This window comes from Lissotriton helveticus, chromosome 9, assembly GCF_964261635.1.
Source record: "Lissotriton helveticus chromosome 9, aLisHel1.1, whole genome shotgun sequence".
Classification (NCBI taxonomy): Eukaryota; Metazoa; Chordata; class Amphibia; order Caudata; family Salamandridae; genus Lissotriton; species Lissotriton helveticus.
This window is the reverse complement of record NC_136070.1, coordinates 767630580-767643137: the sequence shown is the minus strand read 5'-3', so window position 1 is coordinate 767643137 and position 12558 is coordinate 767630580.

Genomic DNA, 12558 nt, shown 5'->3' with positions numbered 1-12558 from the left:
TTCACATTTAATAGTCATAAGAGAAAACATTAAAAAATTACCATTTCTGACCATATGGAGAAAGTTCGACAGGTCCGTGGTCATCGTTTTTCATCAAAAAAAGTTATTTTTTCAAATGTTGAAAAAAGTATTCAAAATGTCAAATGGATTGTGCCTCATGTTGAATAACCAATTTTTAAAGCCACACAGTGACCAAAATTGCCATTTTTACAGACTTTTCCTCCTACTCAGAAGCTTCTATTTCGACCAATTTCTGGCAGAAAAATGACTAACACACTTATTTCAGTTTCAAAAGTGATAATTCACATTTAATAGTCATAGGAGAAAACATTAAAAAAATGCCCATTTCTGACCATATGGAGAAAGTTCGACAGGTCCGTGGTCATCGTTTTTCATAAAAAAAATTATTTTTTCAACTGTTGAAAAAATGATTCAAAATGTCAAATGGATTGTGCCTCATGTTGAATAACCACTTTTTAAAGCCACACAGTGTCGAAAATTGCCATTTTTACAGACTTTTCCTCCTACTCAGAAGTTTCTATTTCGACCAATTTCTGGCAGAAAAATGACTCTAAACACACTTATTTTAGTTCCAAAAGTGATAATTCATAGTTAATAGTCATTTACAGTCAAAAGAGAAAACATTAAAACATGACCATTTCTGACCATCTGGAGAAAGTTCGACAGGTCCGGGGTCATCGTTTTTCATCAAAAAAATTATTTTTTCAAATGTTGAAAAAATGATTCAAAATGTCAAATGGATTGTGCCTCATGTTGAATAACCACTTTTTAAAGCCACACAGTGACCAAAATTGCCATTTTAAAAGACTTTTCCTCCTACTCAGAAGCTTCTATTTCGACCAATTTCTGGCAGAAAAATGACTCTAAACACACTTATTTTAGTTCTAAAAGTGACAATTCACATTTAATAGTCATAAGAGAAAACATACAAAAATTACCATTTCTGACCATCTGGAGAAAGTTCGACAGGTCTGTGGTCATCGTTTTTCATTAAAAAAATAATTTTTTCAAATGTTGAAAAAACGATTCAAAATGTCAAATGGATTGTGCCTCATGTTGAATAACCACTTTTTAAAGCCACACATTGACCAAAATTGCCATTTTAACAGATTTTCCTCCCACTCAGAAGCTTCTATTTCGACCAATTTCTGGCAGAAAAAATACTCTAAACACACTTATTTTAATTCTAAAAGTAATAATTCACATTTAATAGTCCTTTACAGTCAAAAGAGAAAACATTAAAACATGACCATTTCTGACCATCTGGAGAAAGTTCGACAGGTCTGTGGTCATCGTTTTTATCAAAAAAAGTTATTTTTTCAAATGTTGAAAAATTGATTCAAAATTTCAAAAGGATTGTGCCTCATGTTGAATAACCACTTTTTAAAGCCACACAGTGACCAAAATTGCCATTTCAACAGACTTTTCCTCCTACTCAGAAGCTTCTATTTCGGCTAATTTCTGGAAGAAAAATGACTCTAAACGCCTTCATTTTAGTTCCAATCATGATAATTCACATTTAATAGTCATTTACAGTCAAAAAAGAAAACAATAAAAAATGACTATTTCTGACTATGTGGAGAAAGTTCGACAGGTCTGTGGTCATCGTTTTTCATCTAAAAAATTATTTTTTCAAATGGTGAAAACATTATTCAAAATGTCAAATGGATTGTGCCTCATGTTGCATAACCAATTTTTAAAACCACACAGTGACCAAAATTGCAATTTTAACAGACTTTTCCTCCTACTCAGAAACCTCTATTTCAGCCAATTTCTAGCAGAAAAATGACTCTAAACATTCTTATTTTAGTTCCAAAAGTGATCATTCTTATTTAATAGTCATTTACAGTCAAAAGAGAAAACATTAAAACATGACCATTTCTGACCATCTGGAGAAAGTTCGACAGGTCATCGTTGTTCATCAAAAAAAATATTTTTTCAAATGTCGAAAAAATGATTCAAAATGTCAAATGGATTGTGCCTCATGTTGAATAACCAATTTTTAAAGCCACACAGTGACCACAATTGCCATTTTAACAGACTTTTCATCCTACTCAGAAGCTTCTATTTCGACCAATTTCTGGCAGAAAAATGACTAAATACACTTATTTCAGTTTCAAAAGTGATAATTCACATTTAATAGTCATAGGAGAAAACATTAAAAAATGCCCATTTCTGACCATATGGAGAAAGTTCGACAGGTCCGTGGTCATCGTTTTTCATCAAAAAATTTATTTTTTCAACTGTTGAAAAAATGATTCAAAATGTCAAATGGATTGTGCCTCATGTTGAATAACCACTTTTTAAAGCCACACAGTGTCGAAAATTGCCATTTTAACAGACTTTTCCTCCTACTCAGAAGCTTCTATTTCGACCAATTTCTGGCAGAAAAATGACTCTAAACACACCTATTTTAGTTCCAAAAGTGATAATTCATAGTTAATAGTCATTTACAGTCAAAAGAGAAAACATTAAAACATGACCATTTCTGACCATCTGGAGAAAGTTCGACAGGTCCGGGGTCATCGTTTTTCATTAAATAAAAATTTTTTCAAATGTTGAAAAAATGATTCAAAATGTCAAATGGATTGTGCCTCATGTTGAATAACCACTTTTTAAAGCCACACATTGACCAAAATTGCCATTTTAACAGACTTTTCCTCCCACTCAGAAGCTTCTATTTCGACCAATTTCTGGCAGAAAAATGACTCTAAACACACTGATTTTAGTTCCAAAAGTGATAATTCACATTTAATAGTCATAAGAGAAAACATTAAAAAATGACCATTTCTGACCATATGGAGAAAGTTCGACAGGTCCGTGGTCATCGTTTTTCATCAAAAAAGTTATTTTTTCAAATGTTGAAAAAATTATTCAAAATGTCAAATGGATTGTGCCTCATGTTGAATAACCAATTTTTAAAGCCACACAGTGACCAAAATTGCCATTTTTACAGACTTTTCCTCCTACTCAGAAGCTTCTATTTCGACCAATTTCTGGCAGAAAAATGACTCTGAACACGCTTATTTTAGTTCCAAAAGTGATAATTCTTATTTAATAGTCATTTACAGTCAAAAGAGAAAACATTAAAACATGACCATTTCTGACCATCTGGAGAAAGTTCGACAGGTCATCGTTGTTCATCAAAAAAATTATTTTTTCAAATGTCGAAAAAATGATTCAAAATGTCAAATGGATTGTGCCTCATGTTGAATAACCAATTTTTAAAGCCACACAGTGACCACAATTGCCATTTTAACAGACTTTTCCTCCTACTCAGAAGCTTCTATTTCGACCAATTTCTGGCAGAAAAATGACTAAACACACTTATTTCAGTTTCAAAAGTGATAATTCACATTTAATAGTCATAGGAGAAAACATTAAAAAAATGCCCATTTCTGACCATATGGAGAAAGTTCGACAGGTCCGTGGTCATCGTTTTTCATCAAAAAATTTATTTTTTCAACTGTTGAAAAAATGATTCAAAATGTCAAATGGATTGTGCCTCATGTTGAATAACCACCTTTTAAAGCCACACAGTGTCGAAAATTGCCATTTTAACAGACTTTTCCTCCTACTCAGAAGTTTCTATTTCGACCAATTTCTGGCAGAAAAATGACTCTAAACACACTTATTTTAGTTCCAAAAGTGATAATTCATAGTTAATAGTCATTTACAGTCAAAAGAGAAAACATTAAAACATGACCATTACTGACCATCTGGAGAAAGTTCGACAGGTCCGGGGTCATCGTTTTTCATCAAAAAAATTATTTTTTCAAATGTTGAAAAAATGATTCAAAATGTCAAATGGATTGTGCCTCATGTTGAATAACCAATTTTTAAAGCCACACAGTGACCAAAATTGCCATTTAACAGACTTTTCCTCCTACTCAGAAGCTTCAATTTCGATCAATTTCTGGCAGAAAAATGACTCTAAACACTCTTATTTTAGTTCCAAAAGTGATAATTCATATTTAATAGTCATTTACAGTCAAAAGAGAAAACATTAAAACATGACCATTTCTGACCATCTGGAGAAAGTTCGACAGGTCCAGGGTCATCGTTTTTCATCACAAAATAAATTGTTTCAACTGTACAAAGAATTATTCAAACTGTCAATTGGATTGTGCCTCATGTTGAATAACCACTTTTTAAAGCCACACAGTGACTACAATTGCCATTTTAACAGACTTTTCCACCTACTCAGAAGCTTCTATTTCGACCAATTTTCTGGCAGAAAAATGACTCTAAACACACTTATTTTAGTTCCAAAAGTGATAATTCACATTTAATAGTCATGAGAGAAAACATTAAAAAATGACTATTTCTGACCATCTGGAGAAAGTTCGACAGGTCTGTGGTCATCGTTTTTCATCAAAAAAATATATTTTTTCAAATGTTGAAAAATTGATTACAAATTTCAAAAGGATTGTGCCTTATGTTGAATAACCACTTTTTAAAGCCACACAGTGACCAAAATGACCATTTTAACAGACTTTTCCACCTACTCAGAAGCTTCTATTGCGACCAATTTCTGGCAGAAAAATGACTCTAAACACACTTATTTTAGTTCCAAAAGTGATAATTCACATTTAATAGTCATAAGAGAAAACATTAAAAAATGACCATTTCTGACCATCTGGAGAAAGTTCGACAGGTCTGTGGTCATCGTTTTTCATCAAAAAAATATATTTTTTCAAATGTTGAACAATTATTACAAATTTCAAAAGGATTGTGCCTTATGTTGAATAACCACTTTTTAAAGCCACACAGTGACCAAAATTGCCATTTTAACAGACTTTTCCTCCTACTCAGAAGCTTCTATTTCGGCCAATTTCTAGCAGAAAAATGACTCTAAACACTCTTATTTTAGTTCCAAAAGTGATAATTCTTATTTAATAGTCATTTACAGTCAAAAGAGAAAACATTAAAACATGACCATTTCTGACCATCTGGAGAAAGTTCGACAGGTCCGGGGTCATCGTTGTTCATCCAAAAAAATATTTTTTCAAATGTTGAAAAAATGATTCAAAATGTCAAATGGATTGTGCCTCAAGTTTAATAACCAATTTTTAAAGCCACACAGTGACCACAATTGCCATTTTAACAGACTTTTCCTCCTACTCAGAAGCTTCTATTTCGGCCAATTTCTTGCAGATAAATGATTCTAAACACACTTATTTTAGTTCCAAAAGTGATAATTCACATTTAATAGTCATAAGAGAAAACATTAAAAAATGACCATTTCTGACCATCTGGAGAAAGTTCGACAGGTCTGTGGTCATCGTTTTTCAATAAAAAAATAATTTTTTCAAATGTTGAAAAAATGATTCAAAATTTCAAAAGGATTGTGCCTTATGTTGAATAACCACTTTTTAAAGCCACACATTGACCAAAATTGCCATTTTAACAGACTTTTCCTCCCACTCAGAAGCTTCTATTTCGACCAATTTCTGGCAGAAAAATGACTCTAAACACACTTATTTTAATTCTAAAAGTAATAATTCACATTTAATAGTCCTTTACAGTCAAATGAAAAAACATTAAAACATGACCATTTCTGACCATCTGGAGAAAGTTGGACAGATTCGTGGTCATCGTTTTTCATCAAAAAAAATATTTTTTCAAATGTTGAAAAAATGATTCAGAATGTCAAAAGGATTGTGCCTTATGATGAATAACCACTTTTTAAAGCCACACAGTGACCAAAATTGCCATTTTAACAGACTTTTCCTCCTACTCAGAAGCTTCTATTTCGACCAATTTCTGGCAGAAAAATGACTCTAAACACACTTATTTTAGTTCCAAAAATGATATTTCACATTTAACAGTCATTTACAGTCAAAAAAGAAAACAATAAAAAATGACTATTTCTGACTATGTGGAGAAAGTTCGACAGGTCCGGGGTCATCGTTTTTCATCAAAAAAATTATTTTTTCAAATGTTGAAAAAATGATTCAAAATGTCAAATGGATTGTGCCTCATGTTGAATAACCAAGTTTTTAAAGCCCCACGGTGACTAAAATTGCCATTTTTACAGACTTTTCCTCCTACTCAGAAGCTTCTATTTCGGCCAATTTCTAGCAGATAAATGACTCTAAACACTCTTATTTTAGTTCCAAAATTGATCATTCTTATTTAATAGTCATTTACAGTCAAAAGATTAAACATTAAAACGTGACCATTTCTGACCATCTGGAGAAAGTTCGACAGGTCATCGTTGTTCATCAAAAAAAATATTTTTTCAAATGTCTAAAAAATGATTCAAAATGTCAAATGGATTGTGCCTCATGTTGAATAACCACTTTTTAAAGCCCCACAGTGACCAAAATTGCAATTTTTACAGACTTTTCCTCCAACTCAGAAGCTTCAATTTCGATCAATTTCTGGCAGAAAAATGACTCTAAACACTCTTATTTTAGTTCCAAAAGTGATAATTCTTATTTAATAGTCATTTACAGTCAAAAGAGAAAACATTAAAACATGACCATTTCTGACCATCTGGAGAAAGTTCGACAGGTCATCGTTGTTCATCAAAATAAATATTTTTTCAAATGTCGAAAAAATGATTCAAAATGTCAAATGGATTATGCCTCATGTTGAATAACCAATTTTTAAAGCCACACAGTGACCACAATTGCCATTTTAACAGACTTTTCCTCCTACTCAGAAGCTTCTATTTCGACCAATTTCTGGCAGAAAAATGACTCTAAACACACTTATTTCAGTTTCAAAAGTGATGATTCACATTTAATAGTCATAGAAGAAAACATTAAAAAATGACCATTTCTGACCATCTGGAGAAAGTTCGACAGGTCTGTGGTCATCGTTTTTCATCAAAAAAATGTATTTTAACAAATGTTGAAAAAATGATGCAAAATGTCAAAAGGATTGTGCCTCATGTTGAATAACCACGTTTTAAAGCCCCACAGTGACCACAATTGCAATTTTTACAGACTTTTCCTCCAACTCAGAAGCTTCAATTTCGATCAATTTCTGGCAGAAAAATGACTCTAAACACTCTTATTTTAGTTCCAAAAGTGATAATTCATATTTAATAGTAATTTACAGTCAAAAGAGAAAACATTAAAATATGACCATTTCTGATCATCTGGAGAAAGTTTGACAGGTCCGGGTTCATCGTTTTTCATCAAAAAAAATCTTTTTTCAAATGTTGAAAAAATTAATCAAAATGTCAAATGGATTGTGCCTCATGTTGAAAAACCACTGTTTGAAGCCACACAGTGACCAAAATTGCCATTTTAACAGACTTTTCCTCCTACTCAGAAGCTTCTATTTCCGCCAATTTCTAGCAAAATAATTACTATAAACACTCTTATTTTAGTTCCAAATGTGATAATTCTTATTTGATAGTCATTTACAGTCAATAGTGAAAACATTAAAACATGACCATTTCTGACCATCTGGAGAAAGTTCGACAGGTCCGGGTTCATCGTTTTTCATCAAAAAAAATATTTTTTCAAATGTTGAAAAAATGATGCAAAATGTCAAATGGATTGTGCCTCATGTTGAATAACCACTTTTTAAAGCCCCACAGTGACCAAAATTGCCATTTTTACAGTCTTTTCCTCCTACACAGAAGCTTCTATTTCGACCAATTTTCTGGCAGAAAAATGACTCTAAACACACTTATTTTAGTTCCAAAAGTGATAATTCACATTTAATAGTCATTTACAGTCAAAAAAGAAAACAATAAAAAATGAAAATTTCTGACTATGTGGAGAAAGTTCGACAGGTCCGGGGTCATCGTTTTTCATCAAAAAAATTATTTTTTCAAATGTTGAAAAAATGATTCAAAATGTCAAATGGATTGTGCCTCATGTTGAATAACCAATTTTTAAAGCCACACAGTGACCAAAATTGCCATTTTAACAGACTTTTCCTCCTACTCAGAAGCTTCTATTTCGACCAATTTCTAGCAGAAAAATGACTCTAAACACACTTATTTCAGTTTCAAAAGTGATAAATCACATTTAATAGTCATAGGAGAAAACATTAAAAAATGACCATATCTGACCATCTGGAGAAAGTTCGACAGGTCATCGTTGTTCATCAAAAAAAATATTTTTTCAAATGTCGAAAAAATGATTCAAAATGTCAAATGGATTGTGCCTCATGTTGAATAACCAATTTTTAAAGCCACACAGTGACCACAATTGCCATTTTAACAGACTTTTCCTCCTACTCAGAAGCTTCTATTTCGACCAATTTCTAGCAGATAAATGACTCTAAACACTCTTATTTTAGTTCCAAAAGTGATAATTCTTATTTAATAGTCATTTACAGTCAAAAGAGAAAACATTAAAACATGACCATTTCTGACCATCTGGAGAAAGTTCGACAGGTCCAGGGTCATCGTTTTTCATCACAAAATAAATTGTTTCAACTATACAAAGAATTATTCAAACTGTCATTGGATTGTGCCTCATGTTGAATATCCACTTTTTAAAGCCCCACAGTGACCAAAATTGCCATTTTTACAGACTTTTCCTCCTACTCAGAAGCTTCAATTTCGATCAATTTCTGGCAGAAAAATGACTTTAAACACTCTTATTTTAGTTCCAAAAGTGATAATTCATATTTAATAGTCGTTTACAGTCAAAAGAGAAAACATTAAAATATGACCATTTCTGACCATCTGGAGAAAGTTCGACAGGTCATCGTTGTTCATCAAAAAAAATATTTTTTCAAATGTTGAAAAAATGATGCAAAATGTCAAATGGATTGTGCCTGATGTTGAATAACCAATTTTTAAATCCCCACAGTGACCAAAATTGCCATTTTTACAGTCTTTTCCTCCTACACAGAAGCTTCTATTTCGACCAATTTTCTGGCAGAAAAATGACTCTAAACACACTTATTTTAGTTCCAAAAGTGATAATTCACATTTAATAGTCATGAGAGAAAACATTAAAAAATGACTATTTCTGACCATCTGGAGAAAGTTCGACAGGTCTGTGGTCATCGTTTTTCATCAAAAAAATATATTTTTTCAAATGTTGAAAAAATGATTCAGAATGTCAAAAGGATTGTGCCTTATGATGAATAACCACTTTTTAAAGCCACACAGTGACCAAAATTGCCATTTTAACAGACTTTTCCTCCTACTCAGAAGCTTCTATTTCGACCAATTTCTGGCAGAAAAATGACTTTAAACACTCTTATTTTAGTTCCAAAAGTGATAATTCACATTTAATAGTCCTTTACAGTCAAATGAAAAAACATTAAAACATGACCATTTCTGACCATCTGGAGAAAGTTGGACAGATTCGTGGTCATCGTTTTTCATCAAAAAAAATATTTTTTCAAATGTTGAAAAAATGATTCAGAATGTCAAAAGGATTGTGCCTTATGATGAATAACCACTTTTTAAAGCCACACAGTGACCAAAATTGCCATTTTAACAGACTTTTCCTCCTACTCAGAAGCTTCTATTTCGACCAATTTCTGGCAGAAAAATGACTCTAAACACACTTATTTTAGTTCCAAAAATGATATTTCACATTTAACAGTCATTTACAGTCAAAAAAGAAAACAATAAAAAATGACTATTTCTGACTATGTGGAGAAAGTTCGACAGGTCCGGGGTCATCGTTTTTCATCAAAAAAATTATTTTTTCAAATGTTGAAAAAATGATTCAAAATGTCAAATGGATTGTGCCTCATGTTGAATAACCAAGTTTTTAAAGCCCCACGGTAACTAAAATTGCCATTTTTACAGACTTTTCCTCCTACTCAGAAGCTTCTATTTCGGCCAATTTCTAGCAGATAAATGACTCTAAACACTCTTATTTTAGTTCCAAAATTGATCATTCTTATTTAATAGTCATTTACAGTCAAAAGATTAAACATTAAAACGTGACCATTTCTGACCATCTGGAGAAAGTTCGACAGGTCATCGTTGTTCATCAAAAAAAATATTTTTTCAAATGTCTAAAAAATGATTCAAAATGTCAAATGGATTGTGCCTCATGTTGAATAACCACTTTTTAAAGCCCCACAGTGACCAAAATTGCAATTTTTACAGACTTTTCCTCCAACTCAGAAGCTTCAATTTCGATCAATTTCTGGCAGAAAAATGACTCTAAACACTCTTATTTTAGTTCCAAAAGTGATAATTCTTATTTAATAGTCATTTACAGTCAAAAGAGAAAACATTAAAACATGACCATTTCTGACCATCTGGAGAAAGTTCGACAGGTCATCGTTGTTCATCAAAATAAATATTTTTTCAAATGTCGAAAAAATGATTCAAAATGTCAAATGGATTATGCCTCATGTTGAATAACCAATTTTTAAAGCCACACAGTGACCACAATTGCCATTTTAACAGACTTTTCCTCCTACTCAGAAGCTTCTATTTCGACCAATTTCTGGCAGAAAAATGACTCTAAACACACTTATTTCAGTTTCAAAAGTGATGATTCACATTTAATAGTCATAGAAGAAAACATTAAAAAATGACCATTTCTGACCATCTGGAGAAAGTTCGACAGGTCTGTGGTCATCGTTTTTCATCAAAAAAATGTATTTTAACAAATGTTGAAAAAATGATGCAAAATGTCAAAAGGATTGTGCCTCATGTTGAATAACCACGTTTTAAAGCCCCACAGTGACCACAATTGCAATTTTTACAGACTTTTCCTCCAACTCAGAAGCTTCAATTTCGATCAATTTCTGGCAGAAAAATGACTCTAAACACTCTTATTTTAGTTCCAAAAGTGATAATTCATATTTAATAGTCATTTACAGTCAAAAGAGAAAACATTAAAATATGACCATTTCTGATCATCTGGAGAAAGTTTGACAGGTCCGGGTTCATCGTTTTTCATCAAAAAAAATCTTTTTTCAAATGTTGAAAAAATTAATCAAAATGTCAAATGGATTGTGCCTCATGTTGAAAAACCACTGTTTGAAGCCACACAGTGACCAAAATTGCCATTTTAACAGACTTTTCCTCCTACTCAGAAGCTTCTATTTCCGCCAATTTCTAGCAAAATAATTACTATAAACACTCTTATTTTAGTTCCAAATGTGATAATTCTTATTTGATAGTCATTTACAGTCAATAGAGAAAACATTAAAACATGACCATTTCTGACCATCTGGAGAAAGTTCGACAGGTCCGGGTTCATCGTTTTTCATCAAAAAAAATATTTTTTCAAATGTTGAAAAAATGATGCAAAATGTCAAATGGATTGTGCCTCATGTTGAATAACCACTTTTTAAAGCCCCACAGTGACCAAAATTGCCATTTTTACAGTCTTTTCCTCCTACACAGAAGCTTCTATTTCGACCAATTTTCTGGCAGAAAAATGACTCTAAACACACTTATTTTAGTTCCAAAAGTGATAATTCACATTTAATAGTCATTTACAGTCAAAAAAGAAAACAATAAAAAATGACAATTTCTGACTATGTGGAGAAAGTTTGACAGGTCCGGGGTCATCGTTTTTCATCAAAAAAATTATTTTTTCAAATGTTGAAAAAATGATTCAAAATGTCAAATGGATTGTGCCTCATGTTGAATAACCAATTTTTAAAGCCACACAGTGACCAAAATTGCCATTTTAACAGACTTTTCCTCCTACTCAGAAGCTTCTATTTCGACCAATTTCTAGCAGAAAAATGACTCTAAACACACTTATTTCAGTTTCAAAAGTGATAATTCACATTTAATAGTCATAGGAGAAAACATTAAAAAATGACCATATCTGACCATCTGGAGAAAGTTCGACAGGTCATCGTTGTTCATCAAAAAAAATATTTTTTCAAATGTCGAAAAAATGATTCAAAATGTCAAATGGATTGTGCCTCATGTTGAATAACCAATTTTTAAAGCCACACAGTGACCACAATTGCCATTTTAACAGACTTTTCCTCCTACTCAGAAGCTTCTATTTCGACCAATTTCTAGCAGATAAATGACTCTAAACACTCTTATTTTAGTTCCAAAAGTGATAATTCTTATTTAATAGTCATTTACAGTCAAAAGAGAAAACATTAAAACATGACCATTTCTGACCATCTGGAGAAAGTTCGACAGGTCCAGGGTCATCGTTTTTCATCACAAAATAAATTGTTTCAACTATACAAAGAATTATTCAAACTGTCATTGGATTGTGCCTCATGTTGAATATCCACTTTTTAAAGCCCCACAGTGACCAAAATTGCCATTTTTACAGACTTTTCCTCCTACTCAGAAGCTTCAATTTCGATCAATTTCTGGCAGAAAAATGACTTTAAACACTCTTATTTTAGTTCCAAAAGTGATAATTCATATTTAATAGTCGTTTACAGTCAAAAGAGAAAACATTAAAATATGACCATTTCTGACCATCTGGAGAAAGTTCGACAGGTCATCGTTGTTCATCAAAAAAAATATTTTTTCAAATGTTGAAAAAATGATGCAAAATGTCAAATGGATTGTGCCTGATGTTGAATAACCACTTTTTAAAGCCCCACAGTGACCAAAATTGCCATTTTTACAGTCTTTTCCTCCTACACAGAAGCTTC